At 36.0% G+C, this 20,404-nt stretch overlaps 1 protein-coding gene and 1 pseudogene across 7 annotated transcripts in view; one reads left to right on the forward strand and one right to left on the reverse strand.

Moving 5' to 3' along the window:
* The window catches only part of Nf1 (neurofibromin 1), a 249,968-nt gene that overhangs the window by 15,197 nt on the left and 214,367 nt on the right, over positions 1-20,404 (forward strand). The window lies entirely within an intron of this gene.
* On the reverse strand, positions 5,934-6,374 carry LOC124979710 (non-histone chromosomal protein HMG-17-like; annotated as a pseudogene).

Genomic DNA, 20,404 nt, shown 5'->3' on the forward strand with positions numbered 1-20,404 from the left:
GTGTTTTACACAGGTAAGATTTCATTATCAGTAATAAATGCTTGTTCTCCGTATAGGTCTTAAGAAGTCATCTGTATAATAATCAGTCTTAGAATTATCTGGATGTTGGCATTTAGTCTATAGTACCGAGATCACATTTTCATCTTGTGCTAATCAGCACTTCATCACAGCAGTCAGCTACCTGAGAAGAGCAACTGAAAGAAGGAAAAGTTTATTTTGGGCTCCCAATTTCAGAGATCTCAGTCTGTAATCGGCTGACTCCATTGCTCTGGGCTTGAGGTAAAGCAAAGCATCATGACAGAAGCGCATGGCAAAGGAAAGCTGCTCAGGTCATGGCTACCAGGAAGCAGGCAGAGAGAGGGGAAGGCCAGGGACAGATATAGTCCAAAGCCACACCCCCAGTGACTTACTTCCTCCAACCACACCCCACTTGACTTTTCAGTTACCACTTCATAGTCTCATGTTATTAAACCATTGAATATATTAGTCCACCAGTGAAGTTACAGCTTTCATAATTCTGTCTTTTCACCTCTAAACATTGCTACATTGCCTAACACATGAACTGTTTAGGGGACATTTTTAGATCCAAATCATAACACCTTTCTTTACTCAACCTTACATTTTGACAATCGGAGCAGCATTTCTTCATTTCTACTCTGGCAACTGTCTATTCTTTCTGACTTCTCAAAGCATTTCCCTTATCATGTTTCCAAGTTTTTGTCTATACCCTTAGATTAATTTATGTAAACTCGAATTCAGATAAAGCAGCTAGGTAGAGTTTTCATGCTTTATCTAAAAGTTCAGCAATGCTCTTTCAAATTTGAAGATCATTTTCTTTGAATAATTAGAAGTAAAAATTGAATAGTTCTGTTTTTAATAACCTGTTAGTATTATATCATGTACTCTAGTGGTTCATGTCCTTACTTCCTCATTTTTATCTTTTTTTTGGTATTGGGAATCAAACCCAAATACAAGGCCTCTCTATGCTGGGCAGTCCTCTTCCACTGATCTACAGTCCCAGCCCCTTATCTCTTTGATCATAATATATGTTAAAACCTTTTCAATATTTTGACATTTTATTTTTCAAGTCTCTAATTATTCTTAACTTTTAATTGTTTGAACTCTTCTATCAATATCCCCATTTTTGGGCTGGGCATGGTGGCGCAGCCTGTAATCCCAGCGGCTCGGGAGGCTGAGGGCAGGAGGATCAAGAGTTCAAAGCCAGTCTCAGCAAAAAGCAAGGTGCTAAGCAATTTATCGAGACTGTCTCTCAATAAAATACAAAATAGGACTGGGGATGTGGCTCAGTGTTGAGTGCCCCTGTGTTCAATCCCTAGTACCCCCTTGTATACCTAAAAATCATTTGTTACAAAACTGTCTTTGGTGCAAGATTAGGATGTGTAAAATACTCATGAATAATTGTTAAAATTGAATAGTCCAAATCTGTGCACATAGTTTCTTTGTGATAGTTTAGCAAACAGGTCTGAAAAAAATTATTAGTTACTGATATGTGCTTTATAGTCAAAATATTACACTTAAGAAAATTTACTAATGTTGTGAAGTATGGACCCCAAATTTAATCTTGTGTCTAAAGATTCTGTGCCACTCTCATTTGTTTCATTATGAGATGAACGGTTCTTGGTGCAACTCATATAATGTGTTTATCATTAGTATAACACGGTTCTAAACAAACAATGCAAGTTGGCTTTTGAAAATACACTGACTTCATGTGTGCTGAGAATTCTAGGTTCCTGTCTCACAATGTGCAGGTAGATAAATGTGCATCCATATGCTACTGGGGAATACCTTGCTGCTGTATTCAGTCTTTTGGGTGACATGATAACAATTACATCATGAGGATTAAGCAGTGAAAGATTATAAACGAAGTTTTGGACTGAAAAAACAGGGTTCATTGATTATGTGGAGGCATCAATTTTGTGGTGAAATACTGAACTTGCAGGGAAGCACAGGAAGAGAAAAGAATGGAAAAAGTGGCTGGTTAGGGGTAGTGGTGCACGCTGATAATCCCAGCAGCTCTGGAGGCTGAGGCAGGAGCCTCAGCCTCAGTAAGTTCAAAGCCAGCCTTAGTAATTTAGTGAAGTCCCTAAGCAATTTAGTGAGGACCTAGGCAACTTAGTGAGACCCTATCTCAAAATAAAAAATAAAAAGGACTGGGAGGGACTGGGGGTGTAGCTCAGTGGTATAGCACTTGCCTAGCATGTGTGAGGCACTGAGTTTGATCCTCAGTACCACATAAAAATAAATAAACAAAATATGTTGTGTCCATGTACAATTAAAAACAAAAACAAAACCAAAAAAAAAAAACCCAAAGGACTGAAATGTGGTTCAGTGATTAAGCACCCCTGGGTTCAATCCCCAGTATGCCCCCCCCAACATAAAGAATGGAAAAAGTGTAACAAAGCCTGAGAGACACATGGAACGCTAATGTAAAGTCTCATGGGTAATTGGAGACTCAGAGGTAGAGAAGAGAGATAAATATGGAAGCAAATACTTGAAGAGGTAATGGTAAAATGTTTTCAAAACTGATGAAAGGTATCAACCTATAATTCAAACTGTGTAGCAAACTCTAAGCACAGCAAATACAAAGAAAACTACACTTGGGTATATCTTCATTGAACTGTCAAAAACTGAAGACAAAAACAAAACAAAACAAAACAAAACAACCTCCTAAAAGCAGGAGGGAAAACTACTTTCAAAGGAGCAATATTACACACACAACTATAAACCTAGCTACTTGGAAGATGGAGCAAGGAGGATCAGGAGAATTGTCAGGTTAAGGCCAGCCTGGGCAAGGTAGCAAGCAAGACCCTGTTTCAAAGTAAAAAAAAGAAAGAAAGAAAAGGACCAGGGATATAGCTCAGTGGGTTCTATCTCCAGTACCTGCCCGCTCCAAAGAGCAATGATATGACTGATGGCTAACTTTTCAACACAAGGGTAGAAACAAACTTTCTTAAAGTATCAAGAAATAGAACAAACTGTGAAACTTGAATTTTATTTCCAGAAGAAATATTCTTCAGAAACAAAGGTGAAAAGCCACTTTAAAACAAAAGCTAAGAGAATTTATTACCAGCAAACCTGTACTATAAGATTACTAAAAGAAAGTTCTTTAGGTAGAAGGAAAATGTCTCAGATTGTGGAACCAACCTAGATGCCCTTCAGTTGATGAATGGATAAAGAAACTGTGGCATATATATACAATGGAATATTACTCCGCAATGAAGAATGATAAAATTATGGCATTTGCAGGCAAATGGATGAAAATGGAGAATATCATGCTAAGTGAGATAAGCCAATCTCAAAAAACTAAAGGACAAATGATCTCGCTGATAAGCGGATGAGGACATATAATGGGGGGTGGGAGGGGTTAGCATTAGGGTTAGGGTTAGGTTTAGGTTTAGGGATAAGGAGTGTGGTAAGAATGAAGGAAAGAAGGACTGTATAGAGGGAAAAGAGGGGTGGGAGGGGTAGGGGGGAAGGGAAAAAAATAATGAATCAAACATCATTGCCCTATGTAAACGTATGATTACACAAATGGTATGCCTTGACTCCATGTACAAATAGAGAAACAACATGTATCCCATTTGTATACAATAATAATAAAAAAAAAGAAAAAAAAAAAGGAAAATGTCTCAAATGGAGGTACAAAATCCTTAGAAACAGTGAAGAACACTCAATTGAATATGTCAGTAAATATAAAGAATATTGCCCTTTTTTGGTTATTTTTTGGAACGTTATTATTTTTTATTCTAGAATAGTATTTCTGCAGCTTTTATTGTAAGGTAGAATTTGGTATAAAATTTGGCATATATTAAAATGCATATGTTTAAAACCGAGTGTGTTTGAGCTTTGATACCTATAAGCCTGTGATACCATCATCACAGTCAAGATAATGAACATATATTGCCCACAAAAATTTCCTCTTGCCCTCTTTAATATCTTTTTCTATTGCTATTCCATTGCTAGGGGGTATCAGAACCATTGAACTATTTTGTCTCAATGAAGATATCACAAATTGTTTATCCCACTCACCTATTGTTGGTGGCTAACTGAACAATCCAAACTTCAACCATTACAAATAAAGTTGTTTCTAAGATTCCTGTATATGACTTTGTGTGGATGTATACTTTCATTTCTTTTGAGTAAATATAAAGGAGTGGAATGACTAGATCATGTGGTGTGTATATGTTTAATTTTTAAAGAAGCTGTGAAGCTGTTTTCCAAAGTGATTATAACATTTTACATCAGTTATGAGAGTTCCAGTTATTTCACATCCTTGCAAACATTTATTATTCTTTTCCTTTTAAATTATAGCCATCCTAGTGGGTGTGAATGGTATCACTGATGTTTTGATTTCCATTTTCCTAATGAAGAATGATATTGAGTATCTTTTTATAACTTATTTACCAACTGAATACTTTCTTTGGTAAAATGTGTGTGCAAATCTTTTGTCCAGTCTTTAAAAATTGGTTTTATTGAGTTTTGTAATATGTACTGAATACACATCTTGTATTAGATTTATGATTTACAGATATGTTCTCCTAGTTTTCGAGGTCTTGAAAGGAAATGTTCTTAATTTTTCTGAAGGCCAGGTTATCATTTTTTTGGGGGGGGGATATTGCTGTTTTTATTTAAGAAATCTTTGCTAATACAAGGCGACAATTTTTTCTTTTATTTTCTCTCTCTCTTTGTAGTACTGGGATTGAGCCCAGAGCACTCTACCACTGAGCTGCATTCCAAACTCTATTTTTTGAGACAGGTCTTTTTAAGTTGCCCAGGCTGGCCTCAAACTTGTGATCTCTTCTGTCAGCCTGAAGAGTTACTGGAATTACAGGCGTTCACCTCCACACTTGGCTTTCCTCATTTTTGGAGAAATGTATTGTTTTAGGTTTTATACTAAGGTTTAACTCATTTTAAATTAATTTTTGTATGTGATTGTGTGTGCCTAATGTGTTATGCCAATACTGCATAGTATTGTACTTTATAGAACAATATGAAATCAAATAGTGTAAGTCCTCTCCAACTTTGTTCTTTCTCCAAATTGTTTTAACTAGTCTAGATTCTTTGTATACACACATATGGTTTAGGATCATCTTGTTCATTTTGATGGGGATTGTGTTGAATACATAGATCAGTTTTGGGAGAATTGTTATTTTTTTTTCCCAAGCCAAACTGTATCCAGCTTTATTAAAGATACTTTTCATAAACAATCATGGTATTTCAGGCAGGACATGGGCAGACAATCGTTAACAGTATACAACAACTTTCAAACTCCCTTCTTCGATGGACTACCAAAATCAGAAAGCCACTATAAAACCCAATGAAATCTTCATTTGATGCTCTGAATAGGGAAAGTTTAGAGTGAGGGTTGACATTTCACATTTAGCATGTTGTTTAACAACTTTTCACAAGCCGACCCTGACTTTCAGGAAATGAAATGAAAATGGCAAAAATTATTAATCTGAAGATCCACAATCTAGAAAAGGAACTGCTGCTCTTCTGAGGGACAATATCTCAATGATGTCACTGGGAAGTCCAGATTGCCGACACACTGGTAAAACCAATTGTTGGGAGACAGGTCCCAACAGGTCTGAGTGTAGGGGAGTTAAGTCTATGCCGATGGCAGAGAGGGAGAGGAGGACATAAGATGAATTTGAGTTTTTCCATACCACAAGGCATTTGTGCCAAAGTGGCTATGTGTGCCAACATCAGGGAATCCCTCCTCTTGGGAGCCAAGAGGAAGTCTCTCAAAACTAGCAGGGGAAGGTGTTTTCCCCCACAGCAATCCAGCTTTGGAGACATTCTACTAGTGACGTATGCGCCTTCCCCTGAAAACAATAATGAAGTGTTCTGTGTGCTAACAACATAGCTTTAAAAAAAAAAAAAGGAAAAAAAAAAAAAAAAGAAAAAAAGAAAAAAAAAGGAAAAAAAAAGAAAGTAAAACAAAATTCTGCATTTTTATAAAACTTGATAAAAAATAGTATTTCAAACTGTACAGTCACCAGAAGTACACAGTTATCAAAAATGCACACACTTCACTTGGCATCTCCAGCACCTTCAGCTTTCTGTGCCTGGTCTGTTTTGGCATCTCCATTTTCTGCAGGGTTATTCCCATCCTTGCCAGCGTCGGCTTTTCCCTTTTTCCCTTTGGGTACCTTCTTTCCCTTCTTTGCAGGGTCCTTTTAGGCTTGGGCTCTGGCTTTGGAGGAGCAGGTTTAGCAGACAACCTTGCTGATCTTCTCTGTGGTTCATCCTTCACCTTGGCTTTATCTCCTTTAGCATCCCCTTCAGCCTTTCTCTTGGGCATGGTGGCGACGGCGGTGGGACGTAGGCGCTGGATGCGGGGATACAGCGGCGCGCGGTCCGGGGGTCGTTCTCGCCTCTTCTTCTTCCGAGAATTGTTATTTAAAAAAATGTTTTTTTTAGTTATAGATGGACACAATACATCTGTCTATCTGTCTATATATATGTGGTGCTGAGGATCAAACCCAGTGCCTCATACATATTAGGCAAGTGTTCTACCACTGAGCTACAACCCAGCCCTAGAAGTGTCATTTTTAACAGGTATTTTGGTTTTAATTTTGGAACGTTTCAAATACGTAGAAATATATTCATTTTCCTTATTGTTCTTATTTTTATGTAGGCCATAGTTTTTTGTTTTTTTGTTTTGTGTTTGTGAGTGTGCTTTTTTTTCTTACTCTTAAAGCTTTTTTTGTTATTATTTTTATTTTTACAGACTGCATTTTGGTTCATTGTACACAAATGGGGTACAACTTTTCATTTCTATGGTCTCTTATTTTTATATTTTACAGATTGCATTTTGATTCATTGTGCACAAATGGGGTACATCATTTTGTTTCTATGGTTGTGCAGGATGTAGATTCATACCATTTGTGTAATCATACATGTACATAGGGTAATGATGTCTGTAAAGTGGTACTAGTGATTGAATCCAGGACCTTATACATACTCGGCAAGCACTCTACCACTGAGCTGTGTCCTAGCCTTTTTTTTGTTGTTGTTGTTGTTAATGAGAATTGAACCCATGGGTGCTTTTACCACTGAGCTACAGCCCCAGTCCTTTTTATTTTTCTGTTTGAGACAAGGTCATGCTATTTGCCCCAGGTGGTCTTGAATTGGAATCTTCCTGCCTCAGCCTTCTGAACAACTGGGATTATAGATATGTACCACCCCATCTGGCTATGTCCATTCCTTTTTTAAAATTTTGTTTTGAAACAGGGTCTTGCTAAGTTGTCCAGGCTGGTCTAATACTTGTGATCTTCCTGCCTCAGCCTCCTGAGCAACTGGGATTACAGGCCTGTTCAGCTGTGCTTGACTCCAGCCATAGCTCCTCCTTCCTGTACTCGGGGTTGAACCCAGGGCCTTCTGCATGCTAGGCAAGCACTCAACCACTGAGTTACATCCCCATTCCTCTTATCACAGATTTTAGGAATAATTCTGATTGTCCTTTCTTCTAAAAGTATTTGATAGTCTAGTCTCTGCCTAACCTCCAAAAACTATATTAAATGTAAGGAGTCTTTGTATTACTATTTTAGAGAAAAATTGAGATGGGGTGATGCTGACAGAAATAAGAAACAAATAGGGAGAATCAACTCTTTTGTCCCTCTCTCAGTCTTGTGGTATCTTTTTAGTGTCTCCTTGGCAGAGCCTTAACAATGAGTCAGCTGGCAAAGGAGAAAAAAAATTTGTACAGTAGCCCCACCATCAGAATACAAAGTATAGGGCTCTGGTCATAGCTCAGTGGTAGAGCACTTGCCTAGCATATGTGAGGTGCTGGGTTTGATCCTCAGCAGCACATAAAACAAGTAAAACCACAAGTAAAATGAAAGTATTGTGTCCATCTACAAACTAAAAAAAAAAAAAAGAAAAAAGGAAACAGTATAGAGGATGGATTTGAAGATGAGAGATAGTAGTTTAGCATAGAGTACCTCTTTGTTCATCAGCCACATATGCCTTTAAATAATATTTCATTTTCTGTACAAGAAAAAAAGGACTCTAAACTTTTGACAAACAAGGTGGAAAGATTACTTGTAAAAATGAAGATGTCCTTACCCTCTTCGCAAAATGAGGAGCAAATTCTCAATTCATCGTGTCCATTTCTGGGTAATAGTTACAATATCCAGTTCTGGACTGTGTTAATTATGACTCACATTCATAGTCCTGCCTGAATATACTGCTACCCAGAGACTAAATTGTAAAGCTAACCGTTGCTAATAGAGTTTGTATAACATTGAGGAGAAGAGAGCCAGCTAGGGATGGTGGCCTATGCTTATAATCTCATTGGCTCTGGAGGCTGAGGCAGGAGGATCACAAGGTCAAAGCCAGCCTCACCAATTTAGCGAGACCCTAAGCAACTTAGTGAGACCCTGTTTCAAAATAAAATATAAAAATGACTGGGGATGTGACTCAGGGGTTGAGTGCCCTGGGTTCAGTCCCTGGTACTCCCTGCCAAAAAATAACATCGAGGAGAAGAGGGAAGAAATTGATTTATGTACTTACAGTATCTCTTTCACCATACTAAGCATGGAAGAAAATATGTGTAGCTTCTATAGACCTTGCTTCTGTTACTAGTTGAGAGATTGCAATTCATATTTATAACTTCTTTCTTCTGCCCAGTCCATGTTTCCTTGGCCCTTATTCTGAACTTCAGCTGGTGGGGTAAGCCAAATCATTAGTGAAGAATATGAATCCTCGCTGAGTCCTGCTTCACACTTGGTTGTGTGTAATTATGTGGCTGTATTTTTTTCATTAACACTCGCATATAAATTCAGAGACATTTCAGACATTCCTTGAAGTTGCAGACATAGTCCTTCCTATCCTCTTTATGCAGTAGCAGTCCAGTGTCTCCTTGGTAATCAGTCTGAATAACACCATCTAATAGAATAAGCTCCTTCTTTGATGTTGATGTAGTACAGTGATTCTCAACTGGGGGTGATTTTGCCTTCTAGGGGACATTGGCAATGTCTGGAGATGTTTTTAATTGCCACAGCTTTGGGAGGGCAGTGCTGTTGGCATCTACTGGATAGAGCACCCTACAGTGCATAGGACAGCCCCTATTAGGAAAGAATTATCAAGTCTAAAATGTCAGTGATGCCAAGTTGGGAAATTCTGATTTAGTGTCATGGAGGCAGTGATCATAAGGTAGTTTCAACATCCATTTGAGAGGATCCTGGTGGAATCATTCCTTCCATGGAAACCAAGGCTTCTAAGTCAAAGATATCCAAGTTGGAGGGACTGGAAATAAAACTTCTGCTAATGGGGTTTTTAGGGATGGTATCACATGAACCTCTTCTACTTGTGTCCCTTTGTTCTCAGGCCCATGTATTCTGGCTGTTGGGAGAACAATATTTGATTCAAAGTAAGTGTATCTTGTAAGGTAAGACTCCCATTCTTGAGGAGTTGTTCTCCTTGCTAGCATTGAAACTGAGTTTTGAGCAGGCTAGTTGTTGGCAGAAGCATTGCAGGCAGGGAGGGAAATCTACTGCAGAATGTGTGTATTCCAGTTAGAACAAAATTTTGTCCATCCTGTGTAAATCTGTGTGTACATAGGATTTATTTTTTTCCTGTTGTAAAGTACATTACTATCCACTGTCATTAATACTTTGTGAACATCGTATTTTCTCATTAAAGAAGAAAAGCAAAATAATTATCTGACCAAGAAAAGCTTTTAGTAAATTGTAGACTTTTAAAAACTAATGATATAACAACTTTGGAGTAACTATAAAGTAGTGAGTTTTGAACTATGAGCTTTATCCATACAGAGTTATCATTATTACCTCTACTTTATGTTAAATTTTGTTGAAATCCTCCTGGTAGATTTCCATTGTTATGGATTATATGATTGAAAAAGGCTGCCATTTATTTCAAGATACAGATTGGATTTATAAATTGTAATATTTCTGCTAGCTTATCAAATTTAGGTAAATTTTGTTTTTCTTTTTTTGGGTACCAGGGATTGAACTCAGGGGCACTCGACCACTGAGCGACATCCCCAGCCCTGTTTTGTATTTTATTTAGAGATAGGGTCTCGCTGAGTTGCTTAGACCTTGCTTTTTTTGCTGAGGCTGTCTTTGAATTTGTTATCCTCCTGCTTCAACCTTCCGAGCTGCTGGGATTACAAGCATGTGCCACTGTGCTCAGCTAGGTAAAACTTAATTTCATTGAAAGTAGAAGGGAGAAAGGCTAAATAGTGATCAGATGACTTAAAGTACTTTTATTTTAGGGTTAGCGATTTTCATCTGGAATAATGTATATGTTTCAGAGCAGTAAATAGTTTGATAAGAGTATCTAATTAGAATCTATTTAATCCACTTACTTAAACATAGAGGAAACCTTGAGATACTTGAATTTGAAGAACATCAAATTTTAAAAGTCTTCCCTTTTAAGGCCCAACCAAAACATCATAACCACTTTAAAATTATTTTTTAATTATCTTCTCTATTAAATTTGTGTTCCATGAGGGAAGGGATTTTGTTTTTCTTTTTTCACTCTTGTGTTCTTTGTGGTTAGAATAGTGCTTTACCCATAGAATGTACTCAGATGTTTATTAAATGAATGAATATGTGAAATGAATATGTGAAATCTTCCATGTGCTTCGAGAAGTGTTTTCATAAAATGGTTTATTAAATTGTGGACTGGCTGTTAGTTACCATTTTTATTCCATTCTAACCAAATCATATTTTTACCTATTCTTTGGCATTTGTTTTTGAACTCCTGGAAAAATGCTAAAGTGTAGTTTAAATCTCAGCATTTGTGAATTAGAATTTCAGTATCTCATGATTTAAAGGATTGAATTGTAGAGAAATTGAATTATGTCTTTGAAATATGGTACACATATTAAACTAATACATGGTTGGTTTATACAAGGTTAAATGAGGTAGGTGCACTATTTTTGTTTAGTATTTTATGACCTTAATCTGTATGTTGTGAAGTCATAAGCATAAAAGATGCTAAAAGAATTTTTAAACCTAGAAGTTGAAGGGATTTCTTTAATTTGAAACAATCACAAGTAAGAATGAATTTTTAAAAAGTTATACAGTCTTTTAAAGTAGAAGGGACCTCAGATGCATTTTTTTTTTTTTTTCTGGGAAGAATTTACTTGACTTGTTCCTTCTACAGAAATTATTCTGTGTCTGAAGAATGCAAGTTTTTAAATAGTGCTTCATAAATATCCCCAGGCATAGCACAGTTCCTGCTTGGAAGAGTCTTAATAAGCATTCAACTGTTCAATGAATGAAAGAGTTTTAACTTTATTCTCTGGGTGACAGAGAGCCATTGAAAGGTTTTAAGCATGAATGGCAAGCTCACATATTTTAAAATGTGTTTCTTTGTAGTTGGGATATGAATTTGAGGGGACAATATTAAAGGCAAGAAGAATCAGAATTGTAAGAGATGATTCTCTGAGCTAGGAAGGTGATGGTAGGAATTCAGAAGAAAGGAAGGTGAGAGATTTGTTTAGAAGATGACATTGAAAGGACAGGAAGAGACTAACATTGAGCTGAAAATAGAAGTTGTAAATGACAGCTTTCTTGTTTCTTTAGGGAAAATCATTTTGAATGATCAGTAAGGGACTTATGTTTTGAAGTTGGTATTTCCTTTTCCATCTTTGGAGATGAGTTTTGTTTTTTTGCCTACATCAGAATAAATCCTGTTAGGCACAATGGTGCATGCCTATAATCCCAATGATTTGGGAGGCTGAGGTAGGAGGATTGTGAATTTGAGACCAACCTCAACAATTTAGTGAGGCCCCAAGCAGCTTAGGGAGACCCTGTCTCAAAATTAAAAAAAAAAGGGGGGGGGGAGGGGTTGGGGATGTAGCCCAGTGGTAAAGTGCCCCTGGGTTCAGTCCCCAGTACCAAATAACAACAAACAAAAATCCCCTCAACTCTTTTTTTCTTTTCCCAGTGCTGGGAATTGAACCCAGAACCTTGTGCATGCTAGGCAAATACTCTACTATTGAGCTTCATCTATCAAAACCCCTTCAAGTTCTTTAGATGGAGTCTTGCCATTGAAATAGGTACAAAATTATTTTATTTTGCTTGAGTATATTTATACTGGCTCAAATATCTAGTACTTTTATATTTTGCTTGACTATATTTGTATTGGTTCAAATATACTTTTCTTATTAAATTGTTGTCTGCTTATGGACCAAAAGAGCATTTCCACCTCTATAATTGCATTTTAATATTAATTTTCAGATAAACTGAGGATGAATGTATTATCTAAAGTATATGTTTTAGGACTGGGAATGTAGTTCAGTGGTAGTGCATTTACCTAGTTTGTGGGTAGCCCTGAGTTTACTACCACCGAGGGAAAAAAAAGAAGTGTGTATTTTGTAGTACCTTTTTTTTGACAGTCTGTAATGGAATCATTTTGGCATGGAGAAGAAATGGTTAAAATTAGACTAGTTAAAAATAGACTGGTCATCTGAATGTAAAGTTGAAAGGACATTTAGGGTTAGGCCTGGAAGCTCAATTTGTTGGCTCTGCCCTCTTCATGATGATTCCAAGTTTATTTTAATCTGCTTCTTTCTCTTTTCATGAATGAAATTCTCTTTCATTCAGCCTGGTAAGTGACATGACCGTTAGTACTGACTAAATAACTCCAGCTTCTGGCTTGAACTAAGTTGTAAACTTGGCACAGTGGCAGGTGCTTGAATTGTTATAAATGCTATGTTACAATTAGCACATAGAATCTTGTCATTCAAAAACTGTTTTCTCAACCCCCACAAAGGGAGTGAAGCCTGGATGAGAATGTTCACTGACTGCTGACTTTCCTTCTGTAATTTTAATTTTATTAAAATGTATAATTTTTGAACTGTGCTAGAATATTTTGTTATTAAAATTTTGAATTCCAGATATAAAGATCATGAACATTTTTCTGGCCTTTGTGACTTTTTGAAAGGATTAACAACTACATTTATGTAGATCTGGTTAAATGTGATTAGCCTTCATTGTCAGTCTTTAAAAATCTTTATTTTCCATTTTCATTTTTAACATCAGTGATGTTATTTCTTCATATAACTAGAAAAAGGGATGATTTGGGAATTCAGTTGTAGTTTTTTTAAAGAATCATATTAGGAAAATGACTTTGATTAAAAAAAGATAATTGGAATATTAGCTAAAATGATGTGGGGCTAGGGATGTGGCTCAGTGGTGAATTGCCTGCCTAGCATGTGCAAGGCCCTAGGTTTGATCTCTAGTATTATAAATAAACAAACAAACAAACAAACAAACAAATAAAATGACCTGGAGTAGCTTGTTTTGATATGAGTCTTAGTCCACTATAGCAAATTACCATAAACTAGGATGGTTAAATTTATTTATTTTTTTAAAATACATTTTTTAGCTGTAGGTGGACACAATACCTTTATTTTTTTATGTGGTGCTGATGTTCAAATCCAGGGCCTCTTGTGTGCTAGGCAAGCGCACTACCACTGAGCCACAACCCCAGCACTGTATGGTTAAATTTATTTCTTACTAAACCCAAGCCTGAAAGCATCTTTTTCTTTGCCTTCCAGTTTATCACTGAGATTATGGTTAACTCTGAGGCCATTCTGATTCCTATAACTTTGTCAGTAACTTATTTTTTCATTTCTAGAAGTTCTTGGGATGTTTTTTCTTTGCCCTTATTCTGCAATTCAGTAATAACATACTTGAATATCAAATAGGTCTTTTCAGTTTGGAAACTCATGCCTTTCAAAAGTAGATAATTTCTTGTATTATTTCTTTAGCAATGTCTTTCTTCCATGCTTATTTCTTATCCCTTTAACCTTCATATCTCATATGTTGTAATTAATCACGGAGTTTAAAAAATTTTTTTTTCTTTCATTAGTGTATTGTCTTTTTCTGTTTGTTTTCACAGGGAGAGTTTTGACTTGCTCTTCTGAGGCTTTTTTTTTTTTTTTAAATGTCTGTGCAGAATAATTAATATAGCAGGACTGTTACCCTTAGAAATGTTTGCTTGGAGGTTGACCCTTGGCTGATGTCTGTGAACTTGAATTTTGGAAGTCATCCAACCATCCCATGATAAGAATGGTATGCTCATGGTGCTTAACACTGTGCATGCTATGTGATTTATGTTGAACACCTGCTTCCCATTTGGGTGTCTAGAATTTTGGTAGGTTCTAAGCAGAGGATGACACTGATAAAAATTCTGATTACTATATAGCAAACTTACCTGGTAGAAATAGTACATGTGTGTTGTCACAACTGGAGGAATTTAGCGTGTCCTGTGTGATTCCCCTGGTAGAGGATTCTTGGAACTTTGTGCCAGGCTTCTTCTGGATCTTCCTCCATTTCAGCTTTTTTTTTTTTTTTTTTCTCTCATTTTGATTTGTATCCTTTTATTGTAATGAACAATAACTGAATGTGACTATAAACTGAGGCCTGGGAGTCCTAATAAACCAATGAACCAGTGGATGGTCTTGGTATCTCCCAATATTTTGTCATATTTAACATTACAAATGTTCTTTATTGTAACATGTTTTATATTTTTAAATTACTTGTTTTATTATTCTAACTTGTTTTATATTTTTAAAATAGCATCCTTTAACATTTTCTCATGTCTTTTAGATGTTAGTAACTGACCTTTTTGGAGGGTGGGTGGGTTTGTTTTCTTCTCATTCCTGCTTTTGTTTGTTTAAATCAAAATTAAGTGGTATTTGCTTGGTTCCCAAATGTTTTCTCTCTTTTTTTTTTTTGGTACTGGAGATTTAACCCAGGGCACTTTACCACTGAGGTACAACCCTAGACTTTTTAAAAAATTTGAGACAAGGTCTCACTAAGTTGCTATGACTGGTCTTGAACTTGTGATCCTCCTTGTCTCAGCCTCCCAAGCCTCTGGGATTACAGGCATGTGCCACCACATTGGGTCCCGATTTTTTCATATTTACAGGTTTACCTTATGTTTGTCAATTTTAGGCTACCTGTTCTCACTTTAAATATTTAAATATTTACTCTTAGATCTTAAGTGTACCCCTCTCAAAAAAAGGGGTTTATTTATTTATGTGGGGTTAATAGATGTGTTAATTAACTTGATTGTGTTAATCATTTCACACTGTATACTTACATCAAATCATGTAAAATTTAAACTATATATATTTATGAATATCTGTAACTGGCATATATATATATATATTTACATATATAAAATATATAAAGCTGGAAAACAACAAATTTGGAAGAGTCTATCTTAAATGTGGAATAATTGGAAGCTCCTGTGCATGAGCTTTACTGTAGGGTCAGTTGGTAGAAAGCTAACTTTTATTATTGGAGGTCCGTCCTCCTTAATGTATGTCTTTTAAAATTTTTTTAAAAAAACTTTTTAGTTGTAGGGTGGACACAGTACCTTTATTTTATTTATTTATATGGTGCTGAGGATCAAATCCAGTGCCTCATATATGTGAGGCAAGTGCTCTACCACTGAGATACAATTCCAGCAGCCCCTGAAGATTTTTTTTTTTGAATGTCTAGTTTATCCAGGAAGATATTGCCCAGTTGGTTGCCTGTGGATATGTATGTCTGCTTCAAGGATTCAGGCAAGAGACTGGTGGTTTATGGTTACAGAGATTTTTACCCATTAAGGAAATAAGGGTTATTTTTTACTGTAAAATATTTTTTTACAGTTCAAGATTTAAAATATAGGTGAAGGAAATGGTTGATTGGTCTTTACTTCTGAAATTACTAAGCTGCCTGAACTTTTGTTGGTAGAATAGCAGGGACCACCTGTTTTTCTTGGACCACAGTTTGAGGCACACTGCTGTCCATAATACAAGGTAGTTGTTAAGGGAGAGAGAAGTAGTGTAACACACTGGTTCAGTCTTTTATTCAGCAAGTATCTTTTGATCGCCTTTAAAAACTCCTAAGCATGGGTTAAAACAGGTTATAAGAAAGATACCTTCTTTGCTCCATGAAACTTACATTTTAGGATAGTAATGGGTATTAAATAACTTATCATTTGGTTATATAATTATGGTTGTTACAAGAACCATATAGGAGAGGCCAGGAGATCCATACAGCATGGAAAAGAGACCTGTGGGGTGCAGGAATGGCATTTCTGAAAGTATGAGTAAGAAAGTCTTTGGAGATTGAGACTGAAGTATTGATCAGAATAATGAAAATTAAGGGATTAAGTGGGGTGTATGATGTGATTGGTGCCTGTTACTTGTGCTGAATAAATATCAACTGGAAATTATTTATATGAATACTTACTATGTTTGGTGATCAGATAGAAAAGACCCCTAGCAATTATTTATGAAGACAAGAGGTTTGTATGATCTGTACAGTGAAACAACATATCCATAAAATCATTTACCACTAAAAAATCCTTTATAGAAGTTTTGGTGTTTCAGAAGTGTGGCTACGGCAATCCCTTTTTTGGGTATATCTAAAGGAATTGAAATTACCACGGTTTAAAGGTATCTGCTACCCTGAATAACAGGGTTATTCACAATTGCCTAGACCTGGAAACAATCTAATTGTTGACAGAGTGATGAATGAATAAAGAAAATGTGGTCTATCTGCACAATGGAATGTTATTCAGTCTTAAAATAGAAGGAAACTGGGTGCAGTGATATGTGCCTGTAGTTCCAGCTTCTTGGGAGGCACAGACTGCTCCAAAGTTCCTTCACCTGATTATTGGCAAGGAGGACTTGATTCCTTGCTCTGTGAACCTCTATGTAAGCTGCCTGAGTGAGTGTTGTCATGGCATTGATGTTGGTTTCCTCTGGAGAAGATATTCTGAAAGAACAAGCCAGTCCAAGATAAAAGTCCCTATTTTTAAAATTTTTTCCCCAGCATTATGGATTGAACCCAGAGACTTGTGTATGGGAGACGAGCACTCTACTGATGAGCTATATCCCCAGCCTGCTTCCACCTTTTTAACCTAATTTTGGAAGAGGCACATCATCACTTGTGAATTCTGTTAGTTACAGTAACCAATCCTGGTTCAGTGTGGGAGGTATGTGGCTCACTAGGGGTCATCTTGCAGACTGACTGCCCCACGATCTTTAGTAGGATCAACTTTTTCTAGCCCAGCCTATCAGTTATATTTAGAAGTATATATTAATTAAACATACTTTATTAATACTTGCATCTTGTTTCTGTTGTAAATGAGATTTTCCACATTTCTAAGCTTATTAGTTTTTTTTTTTTTTTTGGCATTTTTGCCACTCTGATCTTTTTGCATTCCCTGCCTTCTCCATCTTTGTCCTTTTTGTATTTCTCAGATTTATCAAAAAATAGTAGCTCAGTGTTTATCACGAGACACTTAGTATTTTCATCTTAAACCTGGGATACCACAGAAAGTTGAATCAAGCACAGATGCCTGCTTGGGCTCCAGTACCCCTTGGTACCCTTATACCCCCACTCCCACCCAGCACGGACATCTTCCTTACTCTGCTCAGACTCAGATACTGTACCTGTGCTTCCCAGTGTGTATATTCTCTGCACCCTGGGGTATATTCTCAAACCCCTTCCCACCATGCATAAGACTAGCATAATCCAGTGAAGTCCCTTACTGGCCCCACTCAGGCTTTCACACCCATTTGGTACTATCTTCCTTTTCCCATTTGGCCTCTGTCATCCTATCTGACCTGCTGTCCCAGGTAGATACCCTTTTCACCCTGCTTGGACTCTAATATCTTGTGCCTGGCTGTACTGGGTGGGAAAGTCTCTCCTCGGCCCATTCATTCTCTGTCATACACTGCTGGGCTGCCAGCCACATGTGGACACCCTCTTCACCTGCCTTATCCTGTTTCCTCCACACAAATGCCTTCCTCATCCTGCTCAGTCCTCTACATCTTCACCTCCCCAAAAAGACATGTAGATGCCTACTTGCTCTGTACCATCTAATAACTTTTGTACTGAATGATTGTACAGAAGGGAGAGGAGGGATAATGGAAGAATCAACATATTTTTATGAGAACATTGCGATTAAAGTTTATGTTTGATAGAAACAAAACTTCCCCTGGATAGTTGATAGCTGGAGAATGTAGAAAGGCCTTTGGGAATTGACTTTTGGAGCTTCAGTAATGGCTTCTTTATTTGTGAATTGAGTATAAATAGGTTCTTTATTTGTGAATCAGGGACTTCTGCATATGAAAAATTTGGGTGACCTGTAAGTTCAGAATAGTAGGAAGGGAAAAAATTAAAAAGAAGTATTTAAGGGAGAACGATGTTGGAATTTATTTCTTGACAAGATTGGTTTGGCTCCATGGTAATCTCTTTGCCTACAAAATGTATTTATACACCTATATTTTTTAAGTTAATGAATACCTGTTTTATGAGCTAAGTATTAAATTTCAGAATGTTATGTTATTTGCCTACTTTAATCATTCAGCTCAGCTATATCCTGTTATCATTTACTCCTTCCTTAACAACTTTCAGTTGGTTTACTTTTTCCATTTTTGCTTTGTCAAAGGAATAATGTCTTTGTAACCATAGGTTTGATCACAAGTTATATATTTTAAATGATCTTAAAATGAAAGGAAAACTTTAAAATTAAGTTCAGTGAATGCTGTATAAAATCCTGTTACAAACTAATGATATAGAATTCACTTTGGGAGGGCTGGGGTTGGGGTTATAGCTCAGTGGCAGAGTGTTTGCCTAGCATGTGTGAGGCACTGGGTTCCATATTTAGCACCACATATAAATAAAATAAAGGTCTATTGACAACTAAAAAGATATTAAAAAGAAAAGAATTCACTTTGGGAAATGTGTGAATTCTAATGGTATAGAATCCACTTTAGGAAATGCAGTAAATACTAATGTTTGATTGTCATTGTCTGGTGTGTAGAGCTGATATTTTAGGTACTTTCCTCTAGTATATTTTTCTTTGCTTTTTTCTCTCATGTAGATGAGAACTCACAATAAGCAAATTTTAATGTAATCCCTACCCCTACACCAAGTAGAACAGTTTCCTTTTAAAAACTGGTTAGAATGTACACAGAGGCAAAAATTTTAGCCTGTGACCTTTTGAAAAAATTTGAGCCTAAAACTAGGAACAAATTATCCATTGTTTACAGAATGCTTTGCTTAATGTTATGCCGCCTTATGCAAAATCCTCTTTGGTGAAAAGTTACATCATCTTAAGTAGCTAATATTTTGTTAATAAAGATCATAAGTAAAAGGTGATTTTTTTTCTTAATGTAATTTAGACCCTTATGTATCCAAAGATTTTTATAATGTAGCATGAACTGTTCTAAAAATTTTTATTCACTTTTTTCCTAGTTGTGAAGTAATACATGCTAATTGAAAAGAAACACATTAAAGAAAAAAAGTCTTACAAATACAATAACCTTATCTTTTTTTTAAATATTCTTTTTAATTGTAGATGAACACAATATCTTTATTTTACTTATTCATTTTTATGTGGTGCTGAGGATCCAACCCAGTGCCTCACACATGCTAGGTAAGCACTCTACCACTGTGCCACAATCCCAGACTCAATAACCTTTCTTTTAAATCTGTTTTTTTTCAAGTTTTTTTCCTCTTCTCACTCTAGGCATAATTATTTCCTTATACATATTCCAGGGTTGGTTTTTTTTTTTTTTTTTTTTGTGAATGATGTCAGAAAAATGGTCTAATTTAATATTACATTTGTGTATGAATTGGGTGTAGTGGCACATACCTGTAATTCCAGTTACTCAGGAGGCTGAGTTAGGAGGATCACAAGTTCAAGGCCAGCCTAGGCAACTTATTGAGACCCTATCTCAAAGATTAAATAGATAAATAAATAAAAATAAAAGAAAATTATCAGTGACTTGAGCATTTCATACATTTACTGATCACTTATTTTGAATTGCTTCCACGTTCTTCAAGTTTTTTCCCATTAAATAGTCTTTTTAATAGATAAAACAATCTTATCTATTAATTATGTAAACATTTTGGTAGCTGTTTGTTGCATATGCTTTGTTTTTGTCAGCAGTGCCTTTTTCTCACAAAACGTAACCATTTTTTGGTAGGCAAGTATGTCAGTGCTTTTTTCTTTATAGCTGTTGTGGTTTTTCTCTTATTTAGGAGGGTCTTCCCTTCTATTATGAAATTACTCTTTAGGATTCATCTAGTCATTTTATGTTTTTTTAAAACAGATTCTGAATCATACATGAACTTTTTTTAATATTGAACAATTGTTTATTTGACAGATAACTTCTGAATTAATATAAAGAGATGACAATAACTTGTATATACACTAATTCAAAACATTTTCACTAAACACCAAGTAGAACAGGTTTCCTATCTTTTCACCAAAAGCAGCTTTATCATTGAAAGACTGCTTCAAACTTAAGTTTATTTAAGTTTTTAATCAAGAAACCTAAAGCTGCCAATCAGAGCTTCTAATTAGCATAAGATGACCAGGTTAAACC

The sequence above is a fragment of the Sciurus carolinensis genome, chromosome 3 (assembly GCF_902686445.1).
Source record: "Sciurus carolinensis chromosome 3, mSciCar1.2, whole genome shotgun sequence".
NCBI classification, from domain to species: domain Eukaryota; kingdom Metazoa; phylum Chordata; class Mammalia; order Rodentia; family Sciuridae; genus Sciurus; species Sciurus carolinensis.